Here is a 20,395-nt window from a genome sequence, read left to right as displayed (position 1 = left end):
ATTCTTACTCTAGAAAATATTATGCAAAAGTATGAATGAATAATGATAGAGAAAACTCTCTATTAGGCCCTTGGAAAAACCGGTGGCAAGGAGTGGGAGGGAGCCAATGTATGGTGAAGTTTTTCTATCCAAGAAAACATAGGCTTGCATGGCTATGGCTAGGTGTAATTATATTGTTTTCCACTCAAAAATATAACATAATTTAAACACCATACTCCCTCCTAATTTTCGGTCCAAATGAGATAAAATGGATTCCATTTTATCTTTGTCAATTTGTCAATTTGTCATATGTCACATGTCACATGTCACATAAAATTGTTATGTATTTTTAACTTATTAAAAATCAACGTATTAACAAAAATACGTCATAAACAAAATCGACTTAGTAATTCATAATTACTTGTACCAAAAATTTTACCAATTTATAAATCACAACATCTTGTATTTATAATAATTTATTCATTCAAATGCAATTGTTTCCTTAAACAATAATTTCATCTAAGTAATGAAACAATTCGATTACTTAGACCGTATCTTATTTAATCAAATTTCAATAAGACACGTAAATATTACTTCCAAAATCGTCCGTCAATTTTAAGTAATTTAATTAACCCGTATCGTCATACGATCAATTAAATGATCAATTAAGTGTGTTACCCTTTAGGTATGGCCTAAGGGGATCAACTGGTCACCACCGTCTCACGACAGTAATGTCAAACTCTAGTCAGCCAATCATTACCGATATGTGTGGACCAGTTGACTGTAAAATATTACATCCCACATGTATTCTTAAAATGAGATTTAAACATGTGATCAATATGATCGACAATTGTGATCGCATTATTGTCGGAGGACACATATTCCAACATGTCGATGAGACTACATATCGAGGTATGATCGGTTCACTTTTATATTTAACTGCTAGTAGACCTGATATTATGTTTAGCGTATGTGTCTGTGCTCGATTTCAATCGTGCCCTAAAGAGTCACATATGACTGGAGTTAAACGTATCTTGAGATATTTAATTGGAACATCAAAATTATACTTATGGTATCCACTTGAGTGTAATTTCAATCTAGTAGGATATTCAGATGCAAATTATGCAGGATGTTCTTTAGATAGAAAAAGCACTTCTGGATTTGCTACGTTTGTTGGACCATGCATTATTACTTGGGGCTCAAAGAAGAAAAATTCGATTGCGTTGTCTACTGCTGAAGCCGAGTATATAGCTGCTAGACTGGTATGTTCTCAGTTATTATGGTTAAAGCAACAACTATGTGATTATGGTGTTAATGTTGGTTGTATGCCTATATTTTGTGATAATACGAGTGCTATCATTATTTCTAAGAACCCTGCACAGCACTCTCGTATTAAACATATAGAAAAAGACATTATTAAACTAGAATTTTGTAGTACGGAAAATCAATGGGCTGACATATTAACAAAGGCGTTGGCTAGAAGACGTTTTGAGATTTTGCGGCTAGAAATTGGTTTAATCAATATCAATTAAATTCGTCATATTTATTTTGCGAACTTACATGACTGGTTAGAATTAGACAAGATTATATGATTGTGTTTGTATATTCAGTTGCAAGTATATCTGTGTTTAATATTGTTTTATTTTACGTAAATATCCTGCATGCTTGAGTATTATATTTTTCTGTTAAGATATGGACCACAATATTTACCAAAATCCACAAAAATCCTATTTTTTGGCCGAAAAAATTCCATCTCGAAAACCTAATATTGGCCGAAATTTTTATATCTTTTATTCTACCATATTATCTACATATTGCATATTTATCAAATATATTCTTATCACATATTTACCATATCTTATTAACACCTACCCTAGATTCCTTTTTAATCCTACCAAAATACAAAAAAAAAAAAAAAAAAAAATAACTAAAACCCTGCCCTACCATACCCCCACGCGCCACACACAACCATCACACACTCACTTTTCCCTTATTAATACTCAACCCCCAGCATAATTACCCTACCTTATTTTTACTCTTCAATTAATTACCACATCATACATCACCCACCATCATCATCTTAAAAGAAAAAAAAATTCATCTTCCATGGCTTCCAAGCATTCAACACGGTCCACTACCAAAAATACCAAGACCACACCCTCCAAACCTCCATGCTTGGCTTCTGATCTCAACCTTTCACCAAACCCAAACGAAAAATCCCCTGTTTTGGATGTTGCACAGTCGGGTTCGGTGCTCGAGGGTTCGAAGAGGCGGCGGTTGAACAAGGGTAAAACTAAGGTCACTTCTGATTTGAAAATCGTTCCTGAGCATGAAGGTGTCATGGCCCGTGATGGTGAAAAACATACCCTGTTTCGCGAGTTCATGCCACAAGCTACGACATCCGGGTTAGAAAAGTTGAGATTAACTAAGGAGGAAAGAAAGCTAGTCAATCGGGTTTCTAAGTACAATATCCATGGTGGTCACAGTTATTGTAAGGTATGGTGTGATAAGCATATGGCTTAGAAATTTTTTAATGATTTTCTAAAATTTCAAGGTTGGGAGGATGTGTCTCGATTTTCGGGTCCTATATACCCGATTGAGGTCATCCAGTTTTATGCTTCTATTTCATTTAAATTTGGAGTTTAAAGTGCTCTGGTTAATGGTAGTGAAGTCTCTGTTTCAGTTGATGAATTTTGCACCATGCTTTCAGTTCCTGATGATGGAGCCGAAATTAATCCAAGTTTGGAATGGGGTCAAATAACCGATGAGGAGAAGCTAGGTGTTAAGAAGTATGCTGATGGTGGTGCTAATATTGTTAGTACGGTATTGGCGGGTAGTTTTTTGCGAAAGGTGAAGTTCATGTTTAATTTCTTATGGAACACGATTATCCCGTGTCGGGGTGGTCGTGTCAAGGTTAGTTCCTATGAGATGATTGTGGTGAAAAAGTGGCTTGAAGGAGAAAGGGTTAATTTGGCTTTACTTGTATTTTACCGAATATTGCAGACAAGTTACTCGGTTACGGAGGATAAGGTTTACACAACCTTGGACTTACCCTATGGCATGTGGATTTCACGCATGTTAGAGGTCAAGAAAGTTTTTGACCCGGCTAGTTATGGTGTTGTCCTTCGGGATGACATGAATGATACGTATTTGAAATTTATGAAAATAGCGGCCGTGGGTCCAGATTTGGTTTTTCAAGCTAAGGGTAGTCCGGGTTTCGATAAACCGGTTGTGGTTAATGTTTCTAGTCTTGAAACGAAATTAGATGTATTTATGGGAAGTATGATGGAGCGCCTTGATGCGCAAGAGAAAAGAATTTCTGATTTTATGGCAAGTATAGTGAAGGAGAAGGCGGCCTCGGGTGGTGTAGGAGGCTCCTCGGGTGGTGAGCTTGGTGTTGAGGTGATGGAGTTTTTACACAAGTTTGAGGCTAGGCTTGGCGTGGTGAGTGATTGCGCGGACCGTACCATGCATGAGTGTATTCGTACAACTCATGGGGTCCAAAACTTGATGAGTCAAGGAGGGACGTTGTTGATCACGGGTAACACAATGCGAGAAGATATGCGAGTCATGTTTGAGGCGGTCAAGGCTTTGACCTTGAAGATTGTTAACTTTGATACGTGTCTTACTGCTCAAGCTACTCATGTTCGGACATGTTTTGATCGTCTTGATACTCTCGAGTTTCGCACCCGACCCGGTTACGTGGACCCGACCAAAGTCCGTCACCATTTCCCTTGAATCCATCCTACCCGTCCTTATGCCTAAGCTTTATAATTATTTTTCTTGTTAATTATCAAAGTCTTTAGCATGTGTGTTAAGTCCATTTGGCCCATTTTGGTTTTATGTTCTATTCGGCCCATTGGCATAAACTATCCTTTATTTTGCTACAACTAATCTTATGGTTTGTAGTTTAATGGATCTTATTTGCTTGCTTATGCGTTTTATGACTTGTATTATATTCCATATTTGCATAGTTATTTCTTACCTCGGTTTATATTATTCTAGTCCTTTTATATCTTTGTTCTTGTCTTTTCAATGATGCCAAGAGGGGGGAGAAATATTATGATTTGAGTCTTTGCTTAAGCTTGCTCCCTGTCAAGACCTGTTATCTCTTAAAGTCTTTCAAGTTATAACTTTGACTAGTTTGTTATGTTCTTGCGATCAACTTTACTATAACTTTGGTAGTATTATGTTGAGGGGGAACTAGACTTTGTCACAAATAATAGAAGACTTATAGGAGACTTGTTATCATCAAAAAGGGGGGAATTTGTTGGACCTATAGTATAGTTTTGATAATGACAAGTGTGACAATTGATGATTTAAATGTTATATAAATGTTATATATCATATGCATGTAATGTGTGCTTAAGTCTTATTATAGCTAATACCAATTACAAGTTCTGAGATCAAAGTTATAGCTCGAGGAGATACAACTATGAAGGTTTTTGAGACAATGTTATAGAAGCTTGAAGTATAACATTTAGGTTCCTAATGCAAAGTTATAACTAATTTGGTTACAACAGTGAAGATTAATTCAAGCTAGATCTACATCAAATAACGCAAGATTCAAGATGGAGAATTTTGCGATCAAGATGAAGAGATGATTCATATACTAAAGATCTTTGTGAAGATTAGATAGTATAGGTCGTCATCTGGTAACATTTCCATTTAGAGTGATTTTTGAATAGTAAAGTTATAATTGTTTTACTTATAACTTTACTAATCAAGTTCAATGTTATAGCTATTTCACCTATAACTTTGAATGACACAAATTATGCATGTCTTTGGAAATAGATCTTTCAAATGTTTTCAAAAGTTAAAAGAGTATTTTATTTATATTATCAAGAGTTTAAATTGATTAATGTATTTATGAATATTCTTATTGGTTAGTAATACAACTTATGAGTTGTAATGCTACCTAGGGTTTCTAATACATTCTATCTTGTTTTGTTGTTTAAACCTAGAATGACCTCGGGTTTCGTGAGTTGTGTTGGACGGCCTCCAAGGTACCGTTTTCCTTCATGCAAATCTTAGGGTTTCAATAATATATTTTCAACAATAAATAATTAAGAAGATAAATACATTTCTTAGAAATTAAGCTAGGGTTTTTAAATCTAAAATCTTGCCTCCTTATTTCGGTGGCTAGGGTTTAGGGTTTTACACCTCCTAAACTTTTCTTATAAATACTCTTCACATCCAAAGCATAATTAGACTTTTACAATGTCATTTTAAGCATACTTTTGAGCAAAAGTTATTTTAACAATTTTCATTTGCTTATTTCGAGAAAAAGTCGTGCATCATATTGTCAATCACTCCATGTGAAATACGTTATTAGATCATAGTACATAACATAATCTTACTTATTCATTTACGTGAATTTCAGTGAGTTATATTATACTTTCTTATTAACGTAAGTTAGTATAGAGTATTTAGCGATTGTCAATCTGAGTTATAATCATAGTTGATTATACGAGTGGGTTGATAATTTTGTAATCCGTAGAGAGGTACTAAAATTATAAATCGAGAATAGTGGACGTAACAATAAAATTCCTTGTGTCTCTCGTCATTTCGTTTTTCGTTATTTACATTTAGGATTGATGAATTAATTAGTTGATTTTAATCAATAAAATCAAATAATTAATTACTTATCAAATAAATAAAAAAAGTGGGCATAGATTTCAATACTCAATTCACCCCCTTCCCCTCTTTCCTATTCGATCAATAGATTCTACAATTGGTATCAGAGCCTCGTGCTCTTGAATGCCTTACAACAAAGAGTCTGGTTCTTTTATCCTTTTATTTATCTATTTTTCGCTGCATTTATTTCTGTTTTAATGGATTCCAAATTCTTAAAGTGTCCCGTATTCAATGGGAAGAACTATGGATTATGGAAAAATATGATGACCCATTACATCAAGGGTAATGATTGGGAGTGCTGGAAGATTATTAAGAATGGTCCAAATAAGATCATGCTTGCATCTGCTACTGGCACTTCCACAGAAAAGAAGGAAGAGGACTATGTTGAGGCAGATTATAAGAAAGCTGAGAAAAACTCGAAAGCCATTAGTTTGTTGCAAAATGGCATGGTTGCTAGTGAGTTTGATCGATGCTCAACTTGTTCATCTGCCAAGGAAATATGGGAAGGTCTAAAGTTAGCCTATGAGGGGACCATTGTTGTCAAAAAGCAACGTATTGCATTACTAATGTGAAAATACGTACTTTTCTCTATGGAGCAAAATGAATTGTTTGATAGCATGTCCACTCGCTTCCCTAGTATCGTTAATGAATTGAATAATCTAGGAAGAACCTTTGACTCCGAGGAAATCTCTAGAAAAATCCTTAGAAGCCTGCCCAAGAGATGGCGTCCGAAGGTTACAGTAATGGACGAATGTAGGGATCTATCTGAACTATCCTATCAAGAGTTAATTAGAGCTCTTATGGCTCATGAAATTACTCTTAATGAGGATGACGCAGAAGCTAGTAGTAGTAAGAAAATGGCTTTACAAGCTGAAACTAGCGAAAAAAAGACTCGATCTTGAGGATGAAACAGTGTTGTTTGCTAAGCGTTTTAAGAAGAAATTCTTTAATCATAAACAAGGAAAAACGCCTGACAATAACACTATTAAAACATCCAAGAAAACAACTGAGTTAAAAGGATATTTTTCTAATTGTGGTTGCTTCAAGTGTGGGGATATTGATCATATGATTAAAGATTGCCCCACCTGGAAGAAAATTAAAGACAAAAATCAAAGAGACAAAACCAAGTAGGAATTCAAACAAGTCACGATGGCTTATTACTTGGGAGATCTCGACACAGAGGACAACGAGTCAGAAGAAGAAGAAGTTGCTAATCTATGTCCGAGCAATGTTAGTCTTGACCTAATTTCTGACAGTGACAATGAAAGTGAATGCTCCAATACTGAGATGTGCCTTGTTGGAGATTCAGATTCAGATGATGAAGAAGAGGTTAGTTATCTTGAACATAAAAAGCAAGTTAAGAAACGTTCTAAGAGCTCTTTAGTTAAGTATTTTAACGAATCCCTCGATCATTGTCATGAACAAAGTTTAGAGTTAAAAGACTTTAAGGAACAAATCTTAGATATTGCTGAGGAAAATCAACTTCTGAAAGCTAAAGCCAAAAGGCTTAAATCTAAAGTTACAGCTACTCCAGCTACAACTTCAGATTCGACAAATGTTGAGAAGGCCGTTCTAGAGTCTAAAGTAGGGATGTCAGTGGGGCGGGTTTTGGCGGGTCTCGCCCCACACCCTCCCCACTCGGGGCGGGTGCGGATAATGATTTGATGGGTCGTGGGGCAGGGATGGGTTTCAAAAGTGTCATTCGTTGCGGGTCGTGGGGCGGGTGTGGGTATCACGTGAGACCCGCCCCATACCCACCCGCCCCGCCCCGCCCGCCCCACCTCGCATGTCCCCGCTCTGCTTATACCGGCTTTACTCATAAACCTTGAAAAATTTGTAATATATAAAAATAAATTTATAACTTAGATAAAAAACTTAAACCATTTTTTCATAAACCTAGATAAATTTCATCTACTTCTTAGTTCTTACCCACCCAAATACCCAACAACCTAAACCCAAAAAAAAAACGCTAATACTCAAAACTATTTCGTGGTTTGAAAAACTTGTGTACTAGTTAATTAAATGTTAGACCATTTTGTGGAAACTTATTTGTATTATATTTATGAGAGTACGAGACTAGTATGTTTTAGATTCAAGATTTATATTTTTAAAAATTATTTTGTGAGGAGATAGGTAATTTGGCGGGTCAACGGGTCCCAGCGTGGCGGGACGGGTTTGAAAAGTTCAACCCGCTGCGGGTCGCGGGGCGGGTGTGGGTACGCATTATAGTTCGCGGATGCGGGTGCGGGTTACCCCTCCTCCGCACCCACCCCGCCCCATTGACATCCGTAGTTTAAAGTTATAGCTAATGAAGCTATAACCTCAGAGTTGAAACTCAACATTAAGCATCTTCAAGCCAAAGTTATAGCTAATGAGGCTATAACATTAGAATTGAAGAAAGTCAACGAGTTTTTGAAAACTGAGGCTAAAGCCAAAGAGGTTGTGATTACTGATCACAAGAAAGAAATTTCTTTTCTTTCTCAGTAATTGAAAGATGTGGAGGCTAACATGCTAAAAGCTAAGAAACAACATGTTGAAGACAAACTTATCTTGAATAAACATTTTAATGATTTTCGTGAAAATTTCGAAAAGAATAATTCTTCCAAGGACTCGAATGTAGATCATTTGAAATGTGAAAAAAAAATTCAGTCCTTGAAAGAATTGCTCCTACTGTTAGAATTATTTAATCTCATTAATTTGCATATTCATATATGAATCAATTTATTTAGTCATAAAATAAATTCTAGATCTTATGCATGCAAACATAAATAGAAGTAAAGAAGAAATCGTTTTCCTTACTATGTGATTTCGGTTTTATGGGCACCAACAAGATCTACTTTTTGTTAGTTCTTGAGCTACAATGAATATAAGGATGATCCTCCAAAAATCCCAAAGTAGAGATTCTCCTCTTGATTGCACCCAAGATTATCCCTTATCCCCACTAAATAATATTTGCTAGATATTAGTTTAGTAGTTTACCTTAAAATTGATTACTAACACTCATATATTACACTAATAATTTTAGTAATCTTTTATGAACAATTTGAATCAAAAATCCCATGTTTTGATGAAGATTAAAGAGAGAAGAGAGAATAATTCATGAACTTTTGCATGTGATATATTAGAATGAATGATAAGAGACAAAATGAGAAAATTTCTCATCATCAAAAGGAAAGGGGAACCGTGAAAGGGAGGCCAAATGATGCCAAAACATGGCATCTCCTTTTACTTTTACTCTTTTCTAAATATGTAGGTGTGTAAGCTAGTTTTAGGCTAGGCATGATTACATTATTTTATCTCATAAAATAATTCACCCACTAACTATTTCCACACCAATATTTCGGTCCATATACATAAAATGGACTACCATTTTATTTTGTCAATTTGTCATTTGTCACACAATATGTCACATGTAGTATGATACATGTTATTAATTAATTAAATGCATATTTATCACATAAATATCATTTTATAAATTAATTAAATTACATTCAACAAATTGACTAGTGATACTTGATCACATAAATAAAATGGGCCATTTAATTATAATTCACAACATCTTGTAATTATAATCAACCATTCATTCTTATCTCTATTGTTTCTCAAACAATAAACAATTTTAGTAATAAAGCATTTTATTACTAAAATAAATCTTATTTAATCCCATTACAATAAGATATCAATATTCTCTCTCACAAATTGAATTGTTCAATTTTAAGGAATTGATTAACTTGTATCGTCATACAATCAATCAACTTTACGGATAAGGGCATCATCCTTTAGGTGTGACCTTAAGGGATCAACTGACCACCACCGTCCCACGACAGTAACGTCAAACTCTAGCAAGCCAATCGTTACCGATTAATGTTGATCAATTGACTATAAAATGAATCATCCCTTACGTATTCCTAAAATGAGATTTAAACATGTGATCAATATGATCGACAATTGTGATCGCATTATTGTCGGAGGACACATATTCCAACACCTACATGCACGGAAAGTTCATGATAAGCGGGAAGGAAGCACAAAGGTCTTAAACTTCCTCACAGAACAGTCTGACAATAACATGAAGATGGATCTACGACATGAATGTTATAATCGTAGAGACCATGAAAAGTGCAAATCCACTCCCTCTGATCGTGATTTCAGAAGGAGAAAATATGTCAATCTTCCAGAATATCTTATTTGCAATTATTGAGGTCATACAGGACATGTTCAAGATAATTGTGTCAAATATGCTAACGATAATAGAAATAAAGTTAATTTCGTTAGAGAGTGTGACGTATCTAGTGTCGATGAATCTGAACCAGAACCTGAACATGAGGAAATTAGAAATAATGAGTTCAGATGGTCTTATGACATGGCTTTTGATTACACAACAAGACCTTCAAAATTTGTTGAACCAAATGTGAATCAAAAGCAGTCACCAAAACCTAGAGTGCCTCATGACCATAAAAGACCTAGAAAACCCTATGCCAAGACCAAAAGAATTATAAGACAAGTATGGGTTAGAAGGATCAAATATTCAGAGTCACTAACATTAAAGGACCCAACTTAGCTTGGGTATCTAAAAGCTATATTTGACTTTTTTGCAGATCATAGTGAAAGAAAATAATCAAAGGTATCTCGATAGTGGATGTTCGAGACACATGACTGGCAACAAAAATCTTTTTATTTCACTAGAGCCCTTTGATGGTGGTAAAGTTACCTTTGGAGATAACAAGAAGGGCAAGATCGTCGGAGTAGGTAAAATTGGTATATCTTCTTCACACACAATCAACAATGTTTATCTGGTAAGTGGTCTTAAACATAACTTGCTAAGTATCTCTCAAATATGTGACAAAGGAAACAAAGTTGTTTTTCACTCAAACTTCTGTCGTATCATAATTGAAGGCACTAGTAATGTCATTCTTAAGGGTCAACGTAAGAGGAATGTGTATATGATTGTAATACCCCGTATTTTGATAATAATTTATGAGAATAATTTATGTAATTTAATAAATAGTTAAAGGCATTTCTAATAATAATTACAAGTAAGACGTTAATAATAATAATAAATTAAGTATCCAAGTCGGGAATTGGGCTTAGCTGATAATTGAGCTTTGGGCCATGTGCCATAGGTGTGTGGACCGAAATTTATTAATCTAGTATGAGTGTGGCCGGGAATTGTTTTGGGATTTAATATAAATAATATGGAAATAATATAAGTAAAGGTAATAATAATTATATCAATAATAAAATTAGTAAAGATAGTATGACGGAATCCTACTTATGGTAAGACGAAAATATTATATAATAATGATAATAATATAATGGTAATAATAATAATGACAATTCCTATAATAATTAGAATAAGGAAATAGTAATAGTTTCTTAATTGGCCTCACATACTCCCTAAGTTTAGACTATAAATACCATGATAATTTTGAAAATATAATTCACAAAGAAGAATAAGGAGATTTAAGAGACGGAAGGAGCAATTAGCGATAAAAGGAAAAGACCGTCTTAATTTATATTTATATAGTCTTAATAATTTAAGTTAACGTTTATACACCGTATGGACCACCGTGAAAAGTGTCATGGACCTTAGTAGTTGCCCTTAACCGTCGTGACTCTAATAAGGCCAACCTTGACCACAGTTGACCTCCGTGGGTGGTGGTTTGGACGTCTAAATAAGGGAGGTCGTGGGTGAGAAAGACGGGGTTTGTGTCATTTGTGGTTGTCAACGTGACCTGGGGTTTAGGTGGTTGGTTAGGTTGGCGGTAGGCGGTCCTACTGGGGTAATAAGGTGGTCGGAGGTGGTGGTTGGTACGGTGGATGCCGGATAGTGATTGTTGCAGCGAGTTGTCCTTTATATGGGTCGTGGGTTGTTTGTGGGCTGCCGTGAGGGGTCGTGGCCAGTGGTGGGACCACCGTGGGTCAAGGAAGATGATCGTGGTGGCCATTGGTGGTCATAGGGTGTTTAAGGAAGTGAGTGAGGGTGTGGTGTTGGTTGTGTCGGGTTTTGAAGGAGGTTGTTAGGGCGGGGTGTTTAGGGGCTGCTGATGGCGGTTTGGCTGGTGGTTTTGGTCGCTGGTGTTTGTCGTGGTGTGGGCTAGGAGGTGGGAGGATTGGTCAGGGCTGATGGTGGTTAAGGAAGTCGTGAAGGACGGGTTTTGGTGGGGGTGTTGAACACAGTTTCGACAGGATTTGTGTTGTAATTTCTTTCACGGGAATTCATGGGGTTTGGGTTTTTGGTTAATTTAGTTTTAAACGGGTTAACTCGGGTATTAATAAGTAATCGGGTCTTGACTTTAATAAATGGGTTTTTACGTAATAATAATTTAAACGGGAAATAATTAATGTAATTAAAATATAATTGAATAATTAATATATTAAATTATAATAACAAATAGATAATTGAATCTTAATATTTTGTTAGGTGACGATTTGTGAAGAATTTATAATCGGGTTCGTGTGCTTTATTATTGGATCGCTTGAGCTGCTTAATTGAATGTTGCTTGCCAGGTAGGAATAAATCCTACTCAACTCTTATTCGATAATATTTGGTTTCTTGGATGGCTTACATTAAAGTGAACTGATCGTATGTGAATTGTGTTGGTTGATATTATCATAATTGTTGGAAGGAAGAACTATATTGCATATGTTGGTTGATAATGTCGTAATTGTTGGAAGGGTGAATTATATTGATTTGTGTTAATAACATTGATCAGGTGAATTGAATTGTTATCATTGATTGAGAACGTGATTCTTGTGAAAAGCTGTGCGACAGTCAGTTGTACGTTGTTGAAGGAGTTTGTACACTGGGGTGATGGTAATATCACTACGCCAAATCGGGCCATCAATAAGGAGCGTATCACAACGGTTTAAGGCATTTAATAACGACACTTCGATTACCGTTTTCAAAATATTGGCGGAAACCTAGACCGCGCAATAACGGTTTCCGTCGAAAATCGTTCTTATTATAATGTGACAACGGTTTTTTAACAAATCGTTATCAACAATGTTTAATGGTTTCCATAAACTCATTATATAATCATCCTTATCAACGGTTGTTGGACAACGGTTACAAGTTTAAGAAAGCGGCGATTCGAAAACCATTACTAAATTAACAATAGCAACGGTTTTTGGTACCCGTTGTTATGTTATAGCTACGGGTTTCTTGTAACCGTTATCATTTGCTATTATGATATAACGGTTCCTCTGTACCCGTTGTCATTTATCATTTACGGGTGAAAAATAACCGTTATATACTTTTTTCAATGTAAAATATTCAATCGATGCATGTATGATAAATAATAAACCGTTGCATGCATTGTTTTGTTTGACCATTATTTACTATCCGTCCATTATTATATCCACACATGCATACATATTTTCCTATAAATATCACTTATAATGTGATAAATTAACCATATTCACCAATTCAACGTTTAATTAATCATAGCCTATAATTTAATTAAAAATATTACACTTTATCACCATGTCGTCGTCGTCTTCTACACCCGCCAAATCACAATCAAATACGTGCTATATCCATCCTATTACGTGTATTATTGATGTGAAAATTATTTGCGCACATTTAGTCCCCTAATTGAGCCTATTTTGCATACTATTATAACATTCTATGGCCATTTTATCCGTCAAAACCTTCCTATTTGTTTTTTCTATCGCATTTCATATGCTTTGTAGGAAAGAAGATAATAAGGCGGAAATTCCCGTCTTTCATGCGTATTCGGAAGCTATTTGACGATATTTGATGGAATAGTATGAAGAGGAGGCGAGAACTAAAGACCAAGTTTACAAGAATAAAAAGAAAGTAAAGAAAAAGGACGCTGTCTCAGAAAACGTCCGTCTTCTCCCCAAGCCGCCCGTCCTGCAGTGACAACCCGTGCGTCCCAGCAAGAAAGACGCCCGGATTCCTCCAAAGAAGACGATCGGATTCTCCCAAAGACGCCCGGGCAGAAACTCACGAATTCGGCCGTCCCGTGCCTAAGACGCACGGATTCCAAGGCAGCACAAATTCGTTTCTTCTTGCTCCGTGAAAGATGCCCATCCTTCTAAAAAGACTAGCGTCTCCCTACTCTAAACTAAAAAGTGTAATTACTAATTTAGCCAAGGTTAACCTAATGAATCCCTACTATAAATACCCCATTTGTAGTAATCAAAAGAACACATCTTTTTAGCTAGAACAAAATCCATCTTTAGATTAGATTAGGAGTAGATTAGAATAGACTACTCTTTAATCTTTCCACAAACTCACATTAATCTCTCCTTAAATTATTTTTCAAGTTTGTTACTTTTGGGTAATTGAAGATTATTGGGTTATTATTGGAGGATTGACAACCCTTCATCAATCAATCAAGTTTCTTCTATAATTCTTTGCTTTATTATTTGGATCATCTCAAGTTTGGTATAATTCCTTTACTCTTTAATCTTTATTGTTCATTCCTTCATTCTATTATCATGTTTATACTTGTTGTGATGATTGACACCATTAATGACATGTTTCCCATGATAATGAGTGAGTAGTCTCTTAGCTAGGATTAGTGGGTAATTAAGGGAAACCAACATGGGATTGATTAATGCTTAATCTAATATGTTCACATGATTAAATTGCTTGCTTGTTGTGATGTCAACTTCATGCACATGTTATGTTTGATGAAATGCTAAGCCTATGAATCCTTGCATTTACAACCATCCCTTATCTACTCAACTTGACTTGTAAGATATAAACCAACTCGAGTCTTGTTAGACCATGCATAGAGGTTGAATAGGAGGAAATTAAGTCGACTTGTAGGTGTTGTACAATCTAATCGATTCGGCTCCGGGACCCAACTCCTCCTATAAACCGTAAGACATAAACCAACTCGGTTCCTCCACAACACTAATTGCTTGCTTATAATTGTAAACATGTTTGTATGATCAAAACCATGAATCCCCTATGACCCCATGATATCCTAGCACCTTTAATCATTTGTTTACATCGTTCCTTTTATTACTTGTTTTACCTTATTGCTTGCATTAGTCTAGACACAACTACAAACCCAAACAAATTGTGACACTAGCATAAATCGAGATAGATAGACTTAGAACCCAAAGCACACCATCCCATGGATCGACCTCGACTTACCGCTAACTAGTAGTTTGTTGAGTATTATAAATGTGTTTTGATTGGGTGTACAACGACACGCCCACGTCAAAAATTGCGCCGTTGCCAGGGATGGTGCTATGTGATTAAGTTCTTACTTGTTTGTCTATTTTAATTGTGCTTTCACCTTGAGGAACTTGTTCCTCAAGGATTGTTCTTACCGTTTTTGTGTAGTTTCCATGCTTGTAGTTGTTTCCTTGTCTTAGCTATGATGGCTCAAGACTTGACATATGGAGTATGTGGTGGATCTTTTGAGTATGACTATGGGTATGGCGAGCTTGAAGAGCAAGTCAACACAAGCCTACCTTATTATTCATACAAAGAAAATCCTAACTACTACCCCACTTTTTCCCACCAAAATCACCAAATCCAATATCAACAACAACAACCACCCACCCAATACCCACTTCATAATGAGCTTCAATTGCCACAATACAACTACTTTCACACCTACCCACAACAAGAAGATGAACCCATTCAAAATGTGATTCTCCAAATGATGAGAAATCAACAAAACTTCTTCAAACTAATGCTAGAAGAGAGCCAAAGAAGAGACATTGTTCTTCAAGACATTATTACCCAAGGTGAGGAATTGGAGATTCAAATCACCCAATTGAAAGAATCCCAAGAAACCACTACCCACCAATCCTTGGACATTGATCATGAATGTGAATTTGAAGTAGTAACTTTTGACATAAAAAATGAAAAATGGGAAGAGTTAATCTCCGTAAGCTCTTGTGAGTATGAAAGTGTTGTGTTTTATGAGGAAGATTTGAGGTTGAGTAAGTCAAATACTCTTAGCCTTTGTGAGTATGAGGGTGTATCATTTGATGTGAACATTGAGGTGTTGGAGAAAGAGTTGGTAGAGAGGAATGAAGTCCCCATCTATGATTCGTATGAAGATAGCAACAATGATGATGAGCCTAACGAATGGACTCATAATATCACCTTGCTTGAGGAGCCTATCCTTGAGACATTTGAGATACCCTATCATGAAGAAGAACGTCCTTCCCTTATTCATCATGAAGACCACTTGACACCCATCATGGAGCCAATGATCATTGAAGAAGATATGGTGGACCTTCTTCAAAAGGCCAAGGTATCGTACAAGAACTACTTGGTGAAAAAGCTCAAAGAGAAAATTGCTCGTGAAGCCACTTGTGAAGATTTGGCGCCCACAATGACAACTTCTAAGGAACTCGATCATCAATGCCATGAAAATTCTCCTTCCACCTTGGAAGGATTGAAAAATCAAAATGCTATCATCATCACCAAAATTTAAAAAGAAGGTGGTGAGTTAAAGTCTCCGGACGAATATGAACCATACTTCTTACCATATAATGACAAGAATCATGGGCTAGTTGGTTTGAAGCATCGTGAATATCCAAGTGCCAAGAAGAGGAAGAAAACAACAATGAATGACAAATTCCTTTGGCCAAGCTTCATCTTGAAGTTAAGGAAACCATACTTGTGCTTATTTGGAGCTTGTTCACAAGCTTTTGATCTTCTTTTAAGAGCCTTGAGCTCTATGGACAAGAATTTCTACAAATTGAATGAGTTTGGTGGAGTCCTCCCTCAAACCACCATTTGTAAGATATCATTTCCTTTCACTTTGCATTACATTTCCACTTGCATTTAGTTATACACATATACATTTAGCTTGCATTTGTATTATATTTCATATTTCATTTGCATTAGCTAGTTCATATAGTATAGTTTGCATTGTAATATATCTCACATGATTCATGTAGTTAATTGCAGATAGATTATAATTCATGCATAGTTACTAATGGCCAAACCTATTCATTTCTACACTAGAAATAGTGTTTAAATTGGTTTGGGGAGGTTTGATCATAGGTGACCATAGTCTACTAGAAAACATGCATCATATAGTTTAGATTGCATTCATTTGTTATATATGTCATATAGAATTGCATTTAGTTAGAGCATGCATTCATTCATATCATATCATTGCATTTGTACTTTATTTCAAAAAAATCAAAAATCCAAAAACATGTATTTCCTTTTTATTCCTACTCCTACATGTACATTGAGGACAATGTCCAAAATAAAGTGGGGGATGAGAATTTATATTCAAAAATACATAAAAATTGAAAAATTTCGAAAAAAATCACAAAAATATGTCTTTAAATTTCATAAAACAAAAATCCATAAAAATTTAAAAATATCAAAAAACCAAAAACAAGTTCATTTCCTTTGTAGTGTAGTCATGTATATATTGTTGTATATATTATGTTTGTTCTATCCTTGTTCACATTGATCGACTACGCCACATCCGAGATATGAGGATATTGAATACCGCATGGTATGATCTTTCCAATCTCCTTTTTCCTCTTTATGTTAATGACTATGTGGCTTTATTTTGATTGATACGGTAAAAACAATGTGGATTTAGGATTGCATTTAGACTATATGGCATACTAGTTGGTAGAAGCATATGCATTACGATGTATATATGTTAGTTGAATCATGGCATGTAGTTTGCATGTTAGAAAAATTTTGTGAAACCGTCTACTTGGGAAGCTTGACAAGTGTATATAGGCCCTAGTAGATACTTTTTCTTCTTAAGACTTTGGTTGTTAGAATACTTGTAAAACATCCTAGGATGTGTCATGCTAGTATCCTTTGACCCATGGTTTAAGGCCTAGTCAAGAGTACCTTGTGGTGTGATAACTCCTTGGCTACCGTTTATTCCAAGGTGACCCTTGAAACCATGCATCCATCATCTATGTTCTACCACTGATGCGTGTCATTTATATGATGTTTTACATCCCATTTTACACGCATTTCAGAGCTCATTCTTGTAGTTTGTGCTACATTTCTCCCTATTTCCGTCTACTTCCGTATTTTGTACATTATTGCAGAAATGTGAAGAATTCAACGGGAAATCAAGCCAAATCCGTTCCCGAGTAAACTGCATTGCAAATGACGTAAAGGAATTACTTAAGGAACGAGCTTGGTGCGCAATCCAAGGCCCAAAAGACAAGTCCACGAGTTTCAAGAAGTCAAGTAGCAGCTCCATTAGTCGATCGACAATCACCCTCAGTCGATCGACCAATGTTCGGTTCCGAAGCTCTTTGTTTCTTTGAGGAGCGATCGATCGACCAGCCTTATCAGTCGATCGACCAGATTGCTATTCCAGACGAGAATTAGAAGACCGAGAAAGCGCAAGCCCATGATGCTAGGTTTAGGAAATAAGATGTTATGTTATTTGCTATATAACGTAACATAAAACATTCAGTTTATCATCCAAGTTTTATCTAAGTTTCATACAGTAACTTTCAGTTTTATTCATTCGAGTAATTAGGGTTTGGAACATCGTTTTAGCATTGGAATTCTGTTCTTGTTCTTAATCTTTCCTCTGAAATCTCGGTATTCCTTCTGCCCTAATTCCAGTTTATTATTTTACTTTCATCATTAGTATAGATTTGCTAGTTAGTACCCTGAAAGCCAATTATCGTATTATCGCTGTTTGTTATTTACTTTAAGCATGAATTCAGTAATCACTATTAGTTTTATTATTGTTTTTACCCTTAGCATGAGTAGCTAATTCTATAGTGCTAGGATGTAGGCGATTTATGGCATAGGCGGCAATAGATTTTACACGGACTGTCTCGCGTGTTGGTCGATCGACTGACATTGTCAGTCGATCGACTGACCTCGTAGGGTTTTCCTTCGTTTTAATTGAATTTAATCTTGTATTTAACGAATCGAATGCATGCGACCAGTTAGATACCTATTTTGTGACCGACCCATTAGATCGAAAGATAGGGAAAGTTATTTCACCATCAATTAAATCGACTAAACTGTGCTAAGATCGAAAGATAGGTATAGTTTAGACCGTTAGTCACTTTTCAGGACGAAAGTTAGTATTAGTGACATTAGGGACCTATAGCGAGATCGAAAGATGCTATTTGTTAAGAGTGGACCGAGAGGACCTCTTTATCTCCCGCCTTACCTGTGTTTGATTCAGACCGACTTAGTTTGCTGCCGCCGAAGCTATAATGAACCGATCATCCTAGTACCCTTCTTTTATCTGTTTAAATCGTTTATTTAGTTTATTATCTTTGTTCACTTTTAGCTGTAGACCAATTCAATTCAACCCCCACAATAGTTACCTTAGACTGAACTTAAATCAACTAAAATTTACATCTGCCTCCTTGTGGTTCGACCCTGTTACCACTAGCCTAGGTTAGTCTTAATAGGAGATTATAAATTTTATCTTTGGTACTCACGACGACGGGTATCAAATTTTGGCGTCGTTGCCAGGGAGGCAATAGTCCTAATTTTAGTTGTTTTTATTTTTAGTCTTTCTTAGTTTAAGGGACATCCGTTCCTTAAACTTTTCTTATATTCTTTTTGTAGTTTCTTCTTATGCGCAGGTCACAGGGTGGAGAATTAGTACCGTTGAACCCTGAGCTTGAAAGATCCTTGCGCGAGTTGAGACGAACACAAAGGATACTACCGACGAGAGGAAGAGCTGAGTACTCATCAAGCTATCACGAGAACGAACTGTTTGAAGATAATCCACCATCTTCGCCCGTTTCCACTTCTTCACCGAGACATTACTTCTCCGAAATTCCAGTCATGGCCGAGGAAGCAAGTATAGCTAGTTATTCTGAGCCGACAGCCGATAACTTATATAAGGGGTTCGAGCTACCAGGTGATGCCGGGAAGTTCGAACGAAAGCCCGCCTACATCACTATGGTTGAGAGAAACCATTTGGGGAGCTGCAAATGAAGATGCAACTAAGCATATGGAGACCTTTATTGACTCATTGTTGTTCCATACCCCCACCACCGGGCGTGACCCAAGACCGATCAAGGAGACTATGTTCATCTTCTCCCTTCGCGATCTTTGCAAGGGAGTGGTATAGAGATCTGGACCGAGCCGTTCAAGGGATCACTGATTGGAATACATTGGTATTGGCGTTCTACAAGAAGTACGTCTCTGCTTCAAGGACGATCGCTATTAGAGCTTAAATCACGGGCTTTAAACAAGGGCCAGATGAGAATTTCCACGAAGCATGGGTCCGATTTAAGAAGTTGGTGCGAACCATACCGCACCATGGGTTCGAAAAATGGAGTTTGTGCAATCATTTCTACAATGGGTTGTACGACGATCGAGGGGCCATTTTGGATCTTTGCCAACGGAGATTTGCTTTGAAAATTTGGGAGCAACCAAGGGGTGGAAGATAATTGACGATCTAGCTACCCACAAGGCCGAGTATGGGAATTCTAGAGGGAACCAGAGGAGAGCTGCTGAATCCTCCTCTGTCGCTGCGCTTGAGGCTCTTACCGCGAGATTTGACAAGTATGAGCTAGGAGGAGTTTCTAAAGGTGTGATGTACCAAGTCAATGCTGTGTCAGACAGTCCTTTCGTCTGTGAAAGGTGTGGAGGTGAGGGCCATGTCTCGAAAAACTGCCCTAGTCCCTTTGAATCTTGTGCTGCCTTTCAACACTATAGGCAGACCAACACCTACTATGAGCCGAACACCCATCCGAACTTGAGTTGGAGGAGCCAAAATGTCCTTAACCCAACTCAAGCTCCGCCGCAGCAACAACCCTATATACCCCCTCATCAAAAGCAACAACAATATCAGAA

The sequence above is a fragment of the Silene latifolia genome, chromosome 11 (assembly GCF_048544455.1).
Source record: "Silene latifolia isolate original U9 population chromosome 11, ASM4854445v1, whole genome shotgun sequence".
In the NCBI taxonomy this organism is placed as follows: domain Eukaryota; kingdom Viridiplantae; phylum Streptophyta; class Magnoliopsida; order Caryophyllales; family Caryophyllaceae; genus Silene; species Silene latifolia.
This window is presented reverse-complemented; position numbering follows the sequence as displayed.